This window comes from Ambystoma mexicanum, chromosome 7q (genome assembly GCF_040938575.1).
Source record: "Ambystoma mexicanum isolate Mex_15411 chromosome 7q, UKY_AmexF1_1, whole genome shotgun sequence".
In the NCBI taxonomy this organism is placed as follows: Eukaryota; Metazoa; Chordata; class Amphibia; order Caudata; family Ambystomatidae; genus Ambystoma; species Ambystoma mexicanum.
Genome location: NC_090941.1, coordinates 1,050,595,379 through 1,050,607,099, shown reverse-complemented (window position 1 = coordinate 1,050,607,099; position 11,721 = coordinate 1,050,595,379).

Sequence of the window (11,721 nt, the reverse complement as noted above, 5' to 3'; positions counted from 1 at the left end):
TGTTGACATGTGCATGTGTCATGGCTGTTATTGGGCCTTCACACTACACTCATGCAGCATTTGCATTTCATTTTGCCTGGGCATGTCCATGTCGTTGTGCATTGTGTGTGTGTCAGTTCATGGTTGGTACATGCTGGATGATTAGTCATGTTTATTTTGTGTATGCCACACATCCATTGACAGCGGTTACTGATGTCAATGTTTTTTTGTGCCGATTCTCTCCACCACCAGACCTATGAGCACACCATGGACAGCCGTACTTGGTTCCACATCATCTGAGGGTGAGTTGGCTGGGGGAGCTCAAGTTCCATCGGGTGGAGCTACTGGGGGTACGTCCCAGAAGGTTGTTGTGGTGGGGACTCCTCAGTGGCTGTGGGCCAGGATGCGTAAACTGAGGGGCCATCAAGGAAGGAAGGCTCTCTGTAGTCATCCAGGGAGATGGAGGAGGTGGTGTAGGAGGATGCAGGTGAAAGACAACCATAGGATCATGTGGGGTCATCCAGGAGGACGTTCAGGCTGCACCCCTGGGTCAGGGACAGGAGAATGTGCAGTGCACCATGGAGGGAGTTGCTCAGCCTCTGTCCCTGTTCCATCTGATGCAGCAATGACCACCATTGTGGATGCCTCCACTCAGACATTGCCCCTTGGGGCCACAGGGATCACCCCTGATATGATGCACACCCTGCTGGCTCGGATTGCACGGCAGACAAGCTTGATTTGTGATGATGTGAGTGCTTTATGCTCTGAACACTCACAGCATCATGAATCAATGATCCTCTACCTCTGCCAGAGTTCACGTGTGCTGCTCTCGGGTGGTTTCTATGCACTGTGACATACAGGACGCACCTCCTCCACGTTTTCCTCTGTGCCCCGGTCATCCTCCAGGGGGACATCCTTGCCAGTTTCCATCACTGCCCCCTCTACTCCAATCCCACTCACACTGCCCAGTCTGGTGGTCAGCACGTACCTGCCTTAGGTTGAAGTCCTGGCAAGTACAAAGGGGGTGGTCGCTGTGCCTGCACAGGTACCTTCACAGGAACAGGCATCAGTGGGACAGCTGACACATTAGGACAGTGATGATACTGTATCCCCTTGTGGTTCAACACCCAGAAGTCGAGGGTACTTGCGCAGTGGAAGCTTGGCCAAGCAGAAGCAGTATAGGAGTGGCCAGAGGTGATCCTCACAGGGCCCATCAACATCAAGAAAGCAAGCAAGGCAGCAACATACGGTCACCTGGCAGGAGGAGTGTGGGCACTTCCATGAATTGGGGTGCATCCGGATTGACTTTAGAATGCAGCTGATGGCGGATAGGGAGCAGACAAGGATGGCATGGGTTGCTAGGGCAAGGGCAGAGGTGTGGAGGGAAGGACACTGAGGCGGGTTGCCATATTAGAGTAGGCTTGCAGGTTGTTAGGCAAAATCCAGTGCAGTTCACTTAGGGAGCACTACACCAGATTAAAAATACAAGTATGAGCAAGAAAATCCCCTTTGGTATCAGTCTGTACCACAAAGATTAAGTGGTAGCTGTGGCTAAGCAGTCAGACCTATCTCAAGAGGGAGATGATCAGTATTCAGGGTTTACACAATAGGTATTACAGCACTATGGCACAAGGAAACACTGACCAAAGCTTTGTATCAAAAAGAGAATGTATAGATTTATTTTATACACATCTAAGTCAACACACCAATCACAGGTGATAAAGCAAGTTAAGTTTAGTCAAGGAAAGTATATACAACTCCCTATTCAATTGTAGACAAGTTTGCGGTAGAGTGAAAACTGAGCAAAACCGCACAGTGAAAACCAACTACAACTGGCACTCTAACAATTTAGCGAAAGGGAGGGAAAGCACAATTTAAACCAAGATATCTTCAAACACCCCCTAGCAACACTTCCTTGAAGTTTTGTGAACAAGAAATGCACAGAAATACTTTAGCAGAGAGATAAGTAATTGCAAACTGAGCAGAATGGCACTTCACAAGTTAAAACAGTAGGAAGGAAGAGGGGTTTAGAAGATTTAGGAGCATCAACACATTTCTTATTGAGAATCAATCTAGTGAGAGCAGATCTAACAAATCAGCCAGAGTCAATAGGCCTGAGCCAGAGTCAGTGGTACAGGACCAAGAGTTTAGGAGCAAAAATGTTCTTTTAGCTGCAGTCAAGTCTTTGGTTAACGAATGGTGAAAAGGTAGATGCAAGGCGAAAGACAATGTTAGACAAAAGGGCGGCCAACTCAACAAGTAGATAAAGGATTTAAAACATCTTTAGGGCTACCACGCAGAAAGGGAGGCCTGGCAGAACAAAGTACCTTTGAATGAAGAAGTGGCTCCTGCGGATGGTGGTTGTTCCTGGTAGTTCCTGCATACTGGGGGATCCAGTAGAGGAAGAGAGGCTCTCGACATGGAGGAAGGTTCGAGTTACTGCTCTACCCAGGGATGAAACCAGCTGCGGTGCTGCCAAACGAAAAAATGGTACGCTCCTTTAAATCGCGGTTCGGTGGATGGCTGCCTGGCGATTCTACCAAGGCAGGTCCGAGGAAGCGATTGATGAACTGGTTGGTCCCACCAGCTCAAGGAAAAAAGGCTCTTGCGAAGAAGGTATCCTCTCGTCGTGTGGAAGAAAAGTGGTGAGACACTGCAGCAGGGCTTCACCGGTGGTGCAGGTGCTGAAGATGTCCATGGCTTCTCTCCCCTTCTCAGGCCTTGTTTCAATGTTAAATAGAAAAAGGGTATTGACTGGTCTCAGGCGTTACCCATTTCTGCCCTATATAACCCTTGGACCTTAATAATGAATTCCGCAGCGTCGTCCTCATCATCCACCATGGCACACTACATAAAGGACTGTAAATCTGATGTGTCCGGGAAAGCTCGCTGCTGCGGGTCCCGCACTGTGCTCTAATCTTATTGAAGGATACACCATATTGAACATCATTGCCCATGGTTATTCCCGGGTACCCCGCCATCACCCATACATCGGCAGCCTGATCACTGACAGCGGCCACAGTAAACTTATTTCGAGGGGATAGGGTCCTCCGACGTATTCCATATCTATGACATGTAATCACCACAGCTGTGCAGCTTCGGAAACTTTTTTCGGGGTCTGCGTCCTACGTCGATGCGCCGTCGTCGATGACCTCCTCCGACGTCCGACGTCATCCGATGTGATAAGTAAGACGCACGACGCCTGTAGCCTCAGTTCAGTTTTTTCCGCGAACGTGTTGCTTCGTGAATCTCGGTTAACGCCTCGACTCTTTAGAGTTCTGTTCTTCTCGATTCTTCGAACCTGTTCGTTTTGTGAAAATCCTTCGTGTGAAGATGTCTTCTACTTCGTCTTCGACCCCGCGTCCGGGTTTCAAGAAGTGCAGGGAGTGTGGGTCCAAGATGTCAGTGACGGACTCGCACGACGCCTGCCTCTGGTGCCTCGGGGAGGCCCACGACACGGATGACTGTATCCACTGCCAGTCGCTCACGTCCAAAGCCTTACGCGAACGTAAGAAGAAGTTGTCGGTAGGTCAGGTGTCCTTTCGACGGATGATTCGAGGGGTGACTCTCCACATCATCGTCGGAAGTCTCGTGGGTCTCCTTCTAGGAGTCGGTCTTGCCACTCCTCAGCCACTTCGAGGCATTCTCGGAAGCGCCGACACCGGTCGTCTTCCAGGTCCTCTTCGGAGGACTCTGCCCGGCACGTCACTTACCCCACCAGCCATGCGACGCCGGAGGAATGGGCTTCCTTCGGGAAGAAAATGCTGGCCATTCTTGAGTTGCAGGGTACTAAGCCATCCGCACCCCCGAGTGGGGTCGGTCGTGAGAGGTCGAGAGACACCGCTCGCAAGAGTGGTCGGCACGAGTCACGGGAGAGGTCCCGTTCGGACAAGGAGACTCGTTCTCGACGTACCCGTTCCAGGTCCCGGTCCTCGACGCGTTCGAGACCGTGTGCACCTGTGAGGTCTTTGAGGAAGACATCGACATCTGAGGCGTCGAGGGCGTCGACAGGCTTTCTCGGGGCTCCGAGGAAGTCATCAAAGCCGTCGACGCTCAGGTCGTCGAAGGACACGCTCGGGGCTCCGGTTTCGAGGGCTGTGTCGACGCCGCCGATGCTGGCGGCGCTGCATCTGACGTCGACGCCGATTTCCTCGACGTCGACGCTGATCCTCTCGGGGCCGATGCCTGTTCTCTCGATGCCGGCGCCGATTTGCTCGACGCCATCGACGCCTTTCGTGTCGGAGGTACCCCGTGGCACGGGGGAACCCCCTAGGAAGGCTCTGGTTAAGAGCAAGCACTCTCAGGTGCCTTCTTTTCGCCACCTGGAATATATTTCAGAGGCGGATGAGGATTCTGATGGCCTGGTTCCTAGTCAGGTTCCAGATGAAATTGTCTCGGGCCATAGTCAGTTTGACGATTTGAGGCAGTCACTGCATGATGCCAGTGGACTGGACACCTCTCCGGAGGTGGAGTTTTGTAGGCTGACCTGGCTCTCATGCCGATTCCTCGTACCGGTGCCTTATGGCTAGGGTTTCTGAGTACTTGGGATGGTCTGCTCCCCCAGGGGAGTTTGTGCAGGATGATCTAACGGACATCCTTGATGTTGGTCCCCCAACTGACCCGGTACTGCCGTTCCATATGGCTTTACAGAGAAGGGTGGCGGCGGCTTGGACTGCTCCGGAGAGTCTCCCGGCGGTGGGTAGATCCTTGTCGGGAAAATACCGTCCAGCCAGTAGCGACCCCTGCTACTTGACCAGGCACCCCACTCCGGAGAGTTTGATGGTGCAGGCGGCCACGGCCCCGGCAAAGCAGGCGTCGTACCCTACCATCCCTCCTGATAGGGACGACAAACGTTTTGATGGCTTGGCTAAGAAAGTGTTTTCTTCTGATGGTATGGCGCTTCAGGCGGCCAACTCCATTTGTGCCTTGTCTCGTTTCACGCACACGCTGTGGAACTGTGTTGCGTTAGCGGCTGAACATATTCCCGAAGGGGACGAACGGGATGGTTTCCTTGCTATGGTCCAGGATGGTAAGGATGCCATGTGTGAGTCCGTTCAGTCATGTTTGGACTTAGCTGAATGCGTCAGTAGGTCCATGGCGGCGAGCACCGTGATACGCAGGTTTGCGTGGTTGCGGAAGTCGGGGTTTGTTCCTGATGTGCAGTCCCTCAACATGTCCTTTGACGGTGAACACCTTTTTGGCAGCAAGGCTGACGAGAGCCTTGAGAGGTTGCAGACCTCAAAAGCTGCAGCAAAGTCGTTGGGCGCTGCAGTTCGCCAACCTCCGCCTTTTCATCCTAGGGGACAGCAGTGGAGGGGTGGTTCCTTTCGCTATTACTCGTCCTTCAGTAAAGCAAGAGGAGCTGGCAGTCAAAGAGGCCAACGCAGAGGTACCAGAGGTGGACGACAGGGTACCCGTGGGGCCAAGGCCGCTCGGGCAGTTGCCTCTTTGCCCTCAGGTAATGCCGCAGCCGCTCCCACTCAGTCATGAGGCCATGTCCCATGGTTCGCCGGTTGGGGGAAGGCTGGCGCAGCATCTTGTAGAGTGGCAAGCCATTACTTCAGATGTGTGGGTTCTGGAGATCATAACCCACGGCTACTGTCTTCCCTTTCGGCACAGGCCTCGCGACAATCCACCGGGGAACCTCTCTTTGCAGAGTCCGGATCCGCTCCTTGCGCAGGAAATTCAAGCCCTGCTGGAGAAAGGCACCATAGAACTGGTGCCTGTAGCGAGAGGAACAAGGGATGGTATTCCTCTTATTTTTTGATTTCGAAGAAAGACGGGGGATTGAGACCCATCATGGACTTGCGCGGTTTGAACAAACTCCTCAGGAAGGAAAAGTTCAAGATGGTTACTCTCTCTCAAGTACTCCAGGCCCTTCAGCTTCAGGACTGGTTGGTGTCACTCGACCTCAAGGATGCTTACTTCCATGTGCCGATCCATCCCAAGTACAAGAAGTACCTGAGGTTCGCGGTTGGCGACTCGCACTTTCAGTTTCGGGTCCTGCCGTTTGGATTGACCTCCGCCCGAGGGTTTTCACCAAGCTCATGGTGGTGGTGGCAGCGCATCTCAGGCAAGGGGGGATTCACGTCTACCCCTACCTGGACAATTGGTTGATCAGGGGGAGCTCTCCCGAGCAAGTCCTGGATCATCTGTCCGTCACCTGCCACTCCCTTCACAGGCTGGGCTTCTCCCTCAATTTAAGGAAGTCCCATTTGACGCCAACACAGCGGCTCCAGTACATCGGAGCAGTGCTCGACACTTCCCTGGGGCAGTGTTTTCCTCCCCAGGTGAGGGCTCTTCACATTCAGCAGATGGTGCACAAGTTTCAGCATGCCCAGACGCTCCCAGCGTTCGAGTTCTTGAGGTTGCTCAGCCTCATGGCATCCTGCATTCTTCTGGTGCCAGAGGCTCGCCTGCGGATGAGATCTTTGCAGTGGGCACTCAAGACGCAATGGTCGCAGTCCTACGGCAGGATGTCGGATCCGGTTCAGGTGCCGCCCTCGGTCGCCCGGGACCTTCTGTGGTGGGCCGTCGAAGGCATCTTGATGAAGGGGGCTCCATTTTGGCTTCCCTGGCCGGAGGTGATGATCGTGATGGATGCATCCCTCACGGGATGGGGAGCTCATGCCAACAGGCTGACAGTCAGCGGTCGTTGGTCTCCGTCGGAGTCCAGACTCCATATCAATCTGTTGGAGCTGAGGGCCGTCAGGCTAGCCCTGAAGGCTTTTCTGCCGACTGTGCGAGGAATGAGTGTCCTGATCCTGACGGACAACACAGTGGCCATGCACTACCTCAACAAAAAGGGGGGGCAGGGTCACTTCCTCTGTGCAGGGAGGCGATGCAGCTCGAGTTCTGGGCCATCCAGCAGGAAGTTTCAATCTCGGCAGTTCATCTGGCCGGAGACGAAAACGTGACGGCGGACTCTCTGAGCAGGCAGAGCGCGATCTCTCACGAGTGGGAGTTGGCTCAGGAGATTCTCCTGGAGATCTTCGCCCTTTGGGGGACCCCTCAAGTGGATCTCTTCGCCTCCAGTGTCAACCGGAAGTGCGAAAGGTTTTGCTCGCGGGAATTTCCTCCAAAAGGAGCCTTAGGAGACGCGTGCGTGGTGGAGTGGTCATTCCCGCTGCTGTACGCGTTTCCTCCAGTCCCCGTCATCCCGCAAGTGCTGCGGAGGTTATGGAAGTTCGGTTCCCGGATGATCCTCATTGCTCTGGCGTGGGCTCGGAGTACGTGGTACCCGGACCTTCTCGACTTGTCCATCTGCCCTCCACGTCGTCTTCCCTACCGAGAATATCTGTTCTCACGGTAGGGGGGTCAGGTTCTCCATCCAGAAGTCAGATCCCTCAACATTCACGCTTGGCTTCTGAAAGGTTGAGGTATAAGGATTGGGACCTCCCTGAAGACGTGATGGAGGTGTTGCTTTCGGCCCGAAGGCCGGCAACAAAGTCTCTGTGTCGTTGGCGTTCTGTGACTGGTGCAGAGTTCAGAATGTGGATCCTTTTGCATGTGGCACTATGTGCCCAAGGCACATAGTGCGGCCTCCCCGTGCCCTTGTGTATCAGTGGCATTTGCATTTTCAGTTTGCAATCCCCATGGTTCTGTCCTTTTTACTTTCTTTGGCCCACAGGGGCTTGCAAGTGGGTACCGTTAAATGTTACCTGGCGGCGCTGTCCATCTTTAAGCGCTCGTCTGAAGAGTGTTCTTACTTTAAAATCCCTTTAATTTCACAGTTTCTGAAAGGGCTCACTAATGTGTTCCCTCCGTCACCTTTCCTGGTGCCCGGTTGGGATTTAAACCTTGTTCTTAAGTTTCTTATGGGTGTTCCGTTTGAGCCTTTACATTCTTGCCCTTTGAGGCTATTAACTCTGAAAACTGTGTTTGTAGTTGCGGTTACTTCCGCTCGCAGAGTGAGTGAGTTACAGGCACTTTCAGTTAAGCCACCCTTCACTGTATTTCACAAGGACAGGGTTGTCCTTAGAGTTCGTCCTTTTTTTCTTCCGAAGGTAGTGACGGAATTTCATTTGGCCCAGAAGGTTGTTCTTCCGGCCTTCTTTCCTCCTCCGCATCCTGGTAAGGAAGAGGAGAGGCTCCATAGGCTTGATCCTAGGAGAGCTTTATGCTTTTATGTTTCACGCATGTCCCGGGTCAGAGAGGACGATCAACTCTTTATTGGTTACGCTGGAAAGCGTTTGGGGCAAGATGTGACAAAACAGATTTTGTCCCGCTGCATTATTTTGGCCATCTCGGAGTGTTACCGCTTGGCGGGTAAGGACCCACCAGCTGGCTTGCGGGCCCATTCTACCAGGGGTATGGCTGCATCTACTGCCCTACAGAGGGGTGTTCCTATCCGCAACATCTGTGATGCAGCCACCTGGGCTTCTGTACATACATTTGTACGTCACTATTCCCTCGATTCCATCCGAGGACAGGATCTGGCCTTTGGCAAGGCGGTACTTTGCTCTGCTATTTGATTGGCTATTCTAAATTTTGATTCTAAATTCTTTCCCTCCTCCTTGCTCTGGTACTGCTTTGGGAGCCTGTCATAGAAATGGAATACGTCGGAGGACCCAATCCCCTCGAAGAACAAGTTACTTTCTTACATGGTAACGTTCTTTCGATGGGATGGTCCGACGACGTATTCCATATCGCTCCCGCCCTGCCTTCCCCGCTGCAGAATTTCTTTTGCGATTGCAGCTTACGTTCCACAAGGATTTGTGTCTGACTGGCAGTTGACTAATGTAACATGTTCTGGGGGAAAAAACTACAACTGAGGCTACGGGCGTCGTGCGTCCTACTTATCACACCGGATGACGTCGGACGTCGGAGGAGGTCCTCGACGACGGCGCATCGACGTCATCGACGCAGGACGCAGACGCCGAAAAAAGTTTCCGAAGCAGCACAGCTGTGGTGATTACATGTCATAGATATGGAATACGTCGTCGGACCATCCCATCGAAAGAACGTTACCAGGTAAGAAAGTAACTTGTTCATCTACTATTGCTAGTGACAACACTGGTGTATACTTTTCAAAAGCATATATCTATTTCCCTGCAACTGTCGTAAGGGCCGGAAGTGCCTTTATTAGGTTGTTCTTGTCCATTTGTGCCCACGGCACATAGTGCGGCCTCCCCGTGCCCTTGTGTATCAGTGGCATTTGCATTTTCAGTTTGCAACTTACGCCCTTTCTCGCACTTCCCTTTTTCCTTGCTACTGCCATCTGGCAAAACCTCTCAACCTGCCATTCCTTAAGCTCTCCACTCTAGGGGTGCATTGAGGCGCTTGCTCTTGCTCCCCATCCTCATCGTTCTCAACAAAGAGAAGTTTCTATGGGAATTAGCAGCGCAAGTTCATCTGCCCCAGCCTGTGAGCCTGTTCAGGTTCACCACTGGGCCTACGTTTATGCAGGACTGCATAAACGCTGTCTATTTATATGCACGCACTAAGTCTATACACCTAAACTTCATGCAATATTGTGTTCATGCCGGGTTTCTTAGCACAGCCCTCTCCTTCCTGGTACATTGCACGTCTATCTATGGGACTTGCCTTAATCTAAAGTGCTGAGGTGGGTGGGAAAGGCTAATTTCCTTCCCAATACTTCCTTTGCGTCATGCCGACACATACCTGTTCAACTTGTGTTAGATGCAGGCATTTGTAATACTATGCTTTCCTACCTGAGTCCCTTCATTCATTGATTGTTGCTTGCTACAATGCACTCACATTACATGTGACTCTGTCCTATCAGTGATGTCTCTGTCCTCCTTGGTCATTCATCTACAGCACTTTGGGCCATTGTAATTGCACATGGGCTCAATGATATTTCACATTGTAATTCATTGCTTTACTGTGTCACATTTACATGGTGCTTTGACTGTGTAGCTACTGCTACATTCTGCTGTCCTTTTGTTGTGCCACTGTTTGTGATGTACAGAGAGTCCTGTGATGAGCTACAGACTTGGATTCTCCATCAGTGCCCCCAGTTGTTATGTCTAAGAGTGGGTATTTGGCCAGTTTGCTTCATGTTGGTGGCAGGCCAGTAAAGTTGATGTAAGTTGTTGGTCAACATTGGACTGGTGGGGGGGGTTATGCGGCAGGATCAGCGAAGGGTGTCGTCAGAGGTGACGGGGATGGTGGGTGGTGTGAGGACCTGTGGGGCTGGCTGGGGGTGGTGTCAGGGGTGATGGGGGCTGGTGGGTGGTGTGGGGACATCTAGGGCTGCCTGGGGGTGGTGTTGGAGGTCAGGGAGCTGGGGGATGGTATCTGGGCTTGAGGGTGCTGATATACAGTGGGGTATTTGACAGATGTTTTGGTGCATAGGGAGTAGGGTGGTGGGTTAGCCGGATCGCAGGGGTGTAGCTGTTACTAACATGGGGCCTCACGCAGACTGGCTGGGTTGCAGCCCTTGTTTACAGGGGAGCTTGCGCAAGTTTTCAGGGGTGCAGCCATTACTTGCGTGGGGCATTGCGCAGATTTGCTGCGCTGCTGCTGTTACTTATGGGGGAGCTCGCACAGGTTCACAGGAGTGTAGCCATTACTTGCCTAGGGCATCGCGCATATTGCCCGCGATGCTGCCGTTATTTACAGGGGAGCTTGTGCAGGTTCACAGTGGTACAACCGTTACTTACGTGGGGCCTCACGCATATTGAGTGGGGTGCTGCCGTTACTTACGGGGAGCTCACACAGGTTAGCAGGAGTGCATCCACTATTTGTGTGGGTCATCACGCAGGTTCGCAGGGGTACTGAGTGTTGGGTCAATGGTGGATGCAGAGGTTTACGGAATGGTTGGTCTGTGGCTATGTTTTTTGGTTTGCGTGGGGGTGTGTCGCTGGCATTCCTCACCCAGCTCGGTTTACTTTGTGAGTCAGGTTGGAATGTGCATTTCAATCCATGAGTACTGTTAGGCAGAAACCTGTGCAGTTCCCTTGGGGAACACTGCAAAAGATTTAAGACTACAGGTAGAGCAGTAAACCCCTTTGGTAGCAGTCCGCACCACCCAGATTTACCTGGTAGCTGTGGCTGAGCAGTCAGACTTCTCTCAAGAAGAGTTAGGCAGTATGTAAAGTATACACAATATGTACCAAAACACAATAGCACAAGCAAACACTGACCAGAGCTTGGTTTCAAAAGTATATAGTTATTTATTTAAAATACACATAAGTTAAAAACACTCTAGCAAAAATATAGTAAAAGCACTTCAACACAGTTATACTGAAAGTAAATTCAATCCTTTCTCCTATCTAGACAACTCTAGGTTAACACCACTTAATTAAAACAGAGGTGAGTGCTTAACGTTAGATGACACTCTAGTAGTTTCCAAGAAAGGGAGAGAAAAAGCAGAAATAGGTTAGACACACCACTCTAAGGTCCAGAACACTTGCAATAGGCTTAACGAAGAATAAAGTCACAGGTGAGCAAAAGTCACTAGGCAGGGCCCACTCTTAGAGTAGCCGGAGCGAAAATGTGCCCAAGATCACACTGTTAGTTAGAGATTCAAAGTCTTGCAAAGAGTCAAAAAGAGGTTAGAGTGGCTCAGAAAGTTTAGCCAAAGTGTCCCAGGCACTCCCAGGGTCGAAAGCCGGGGACTAAATCTACCCCGTACAGTCGGTAGCAAGGGAAGCCAGGCAGAACACGGTACCTTAAGCGGAAAGGATCCTCCAGCGGTGGCAGTTGTTCCAGGCAGTGGCAGCAGGGCTCGACGTCGGTCAGGGGAGAAGAAGTTCTCGCTGAAGAGCAGAAGAAGAG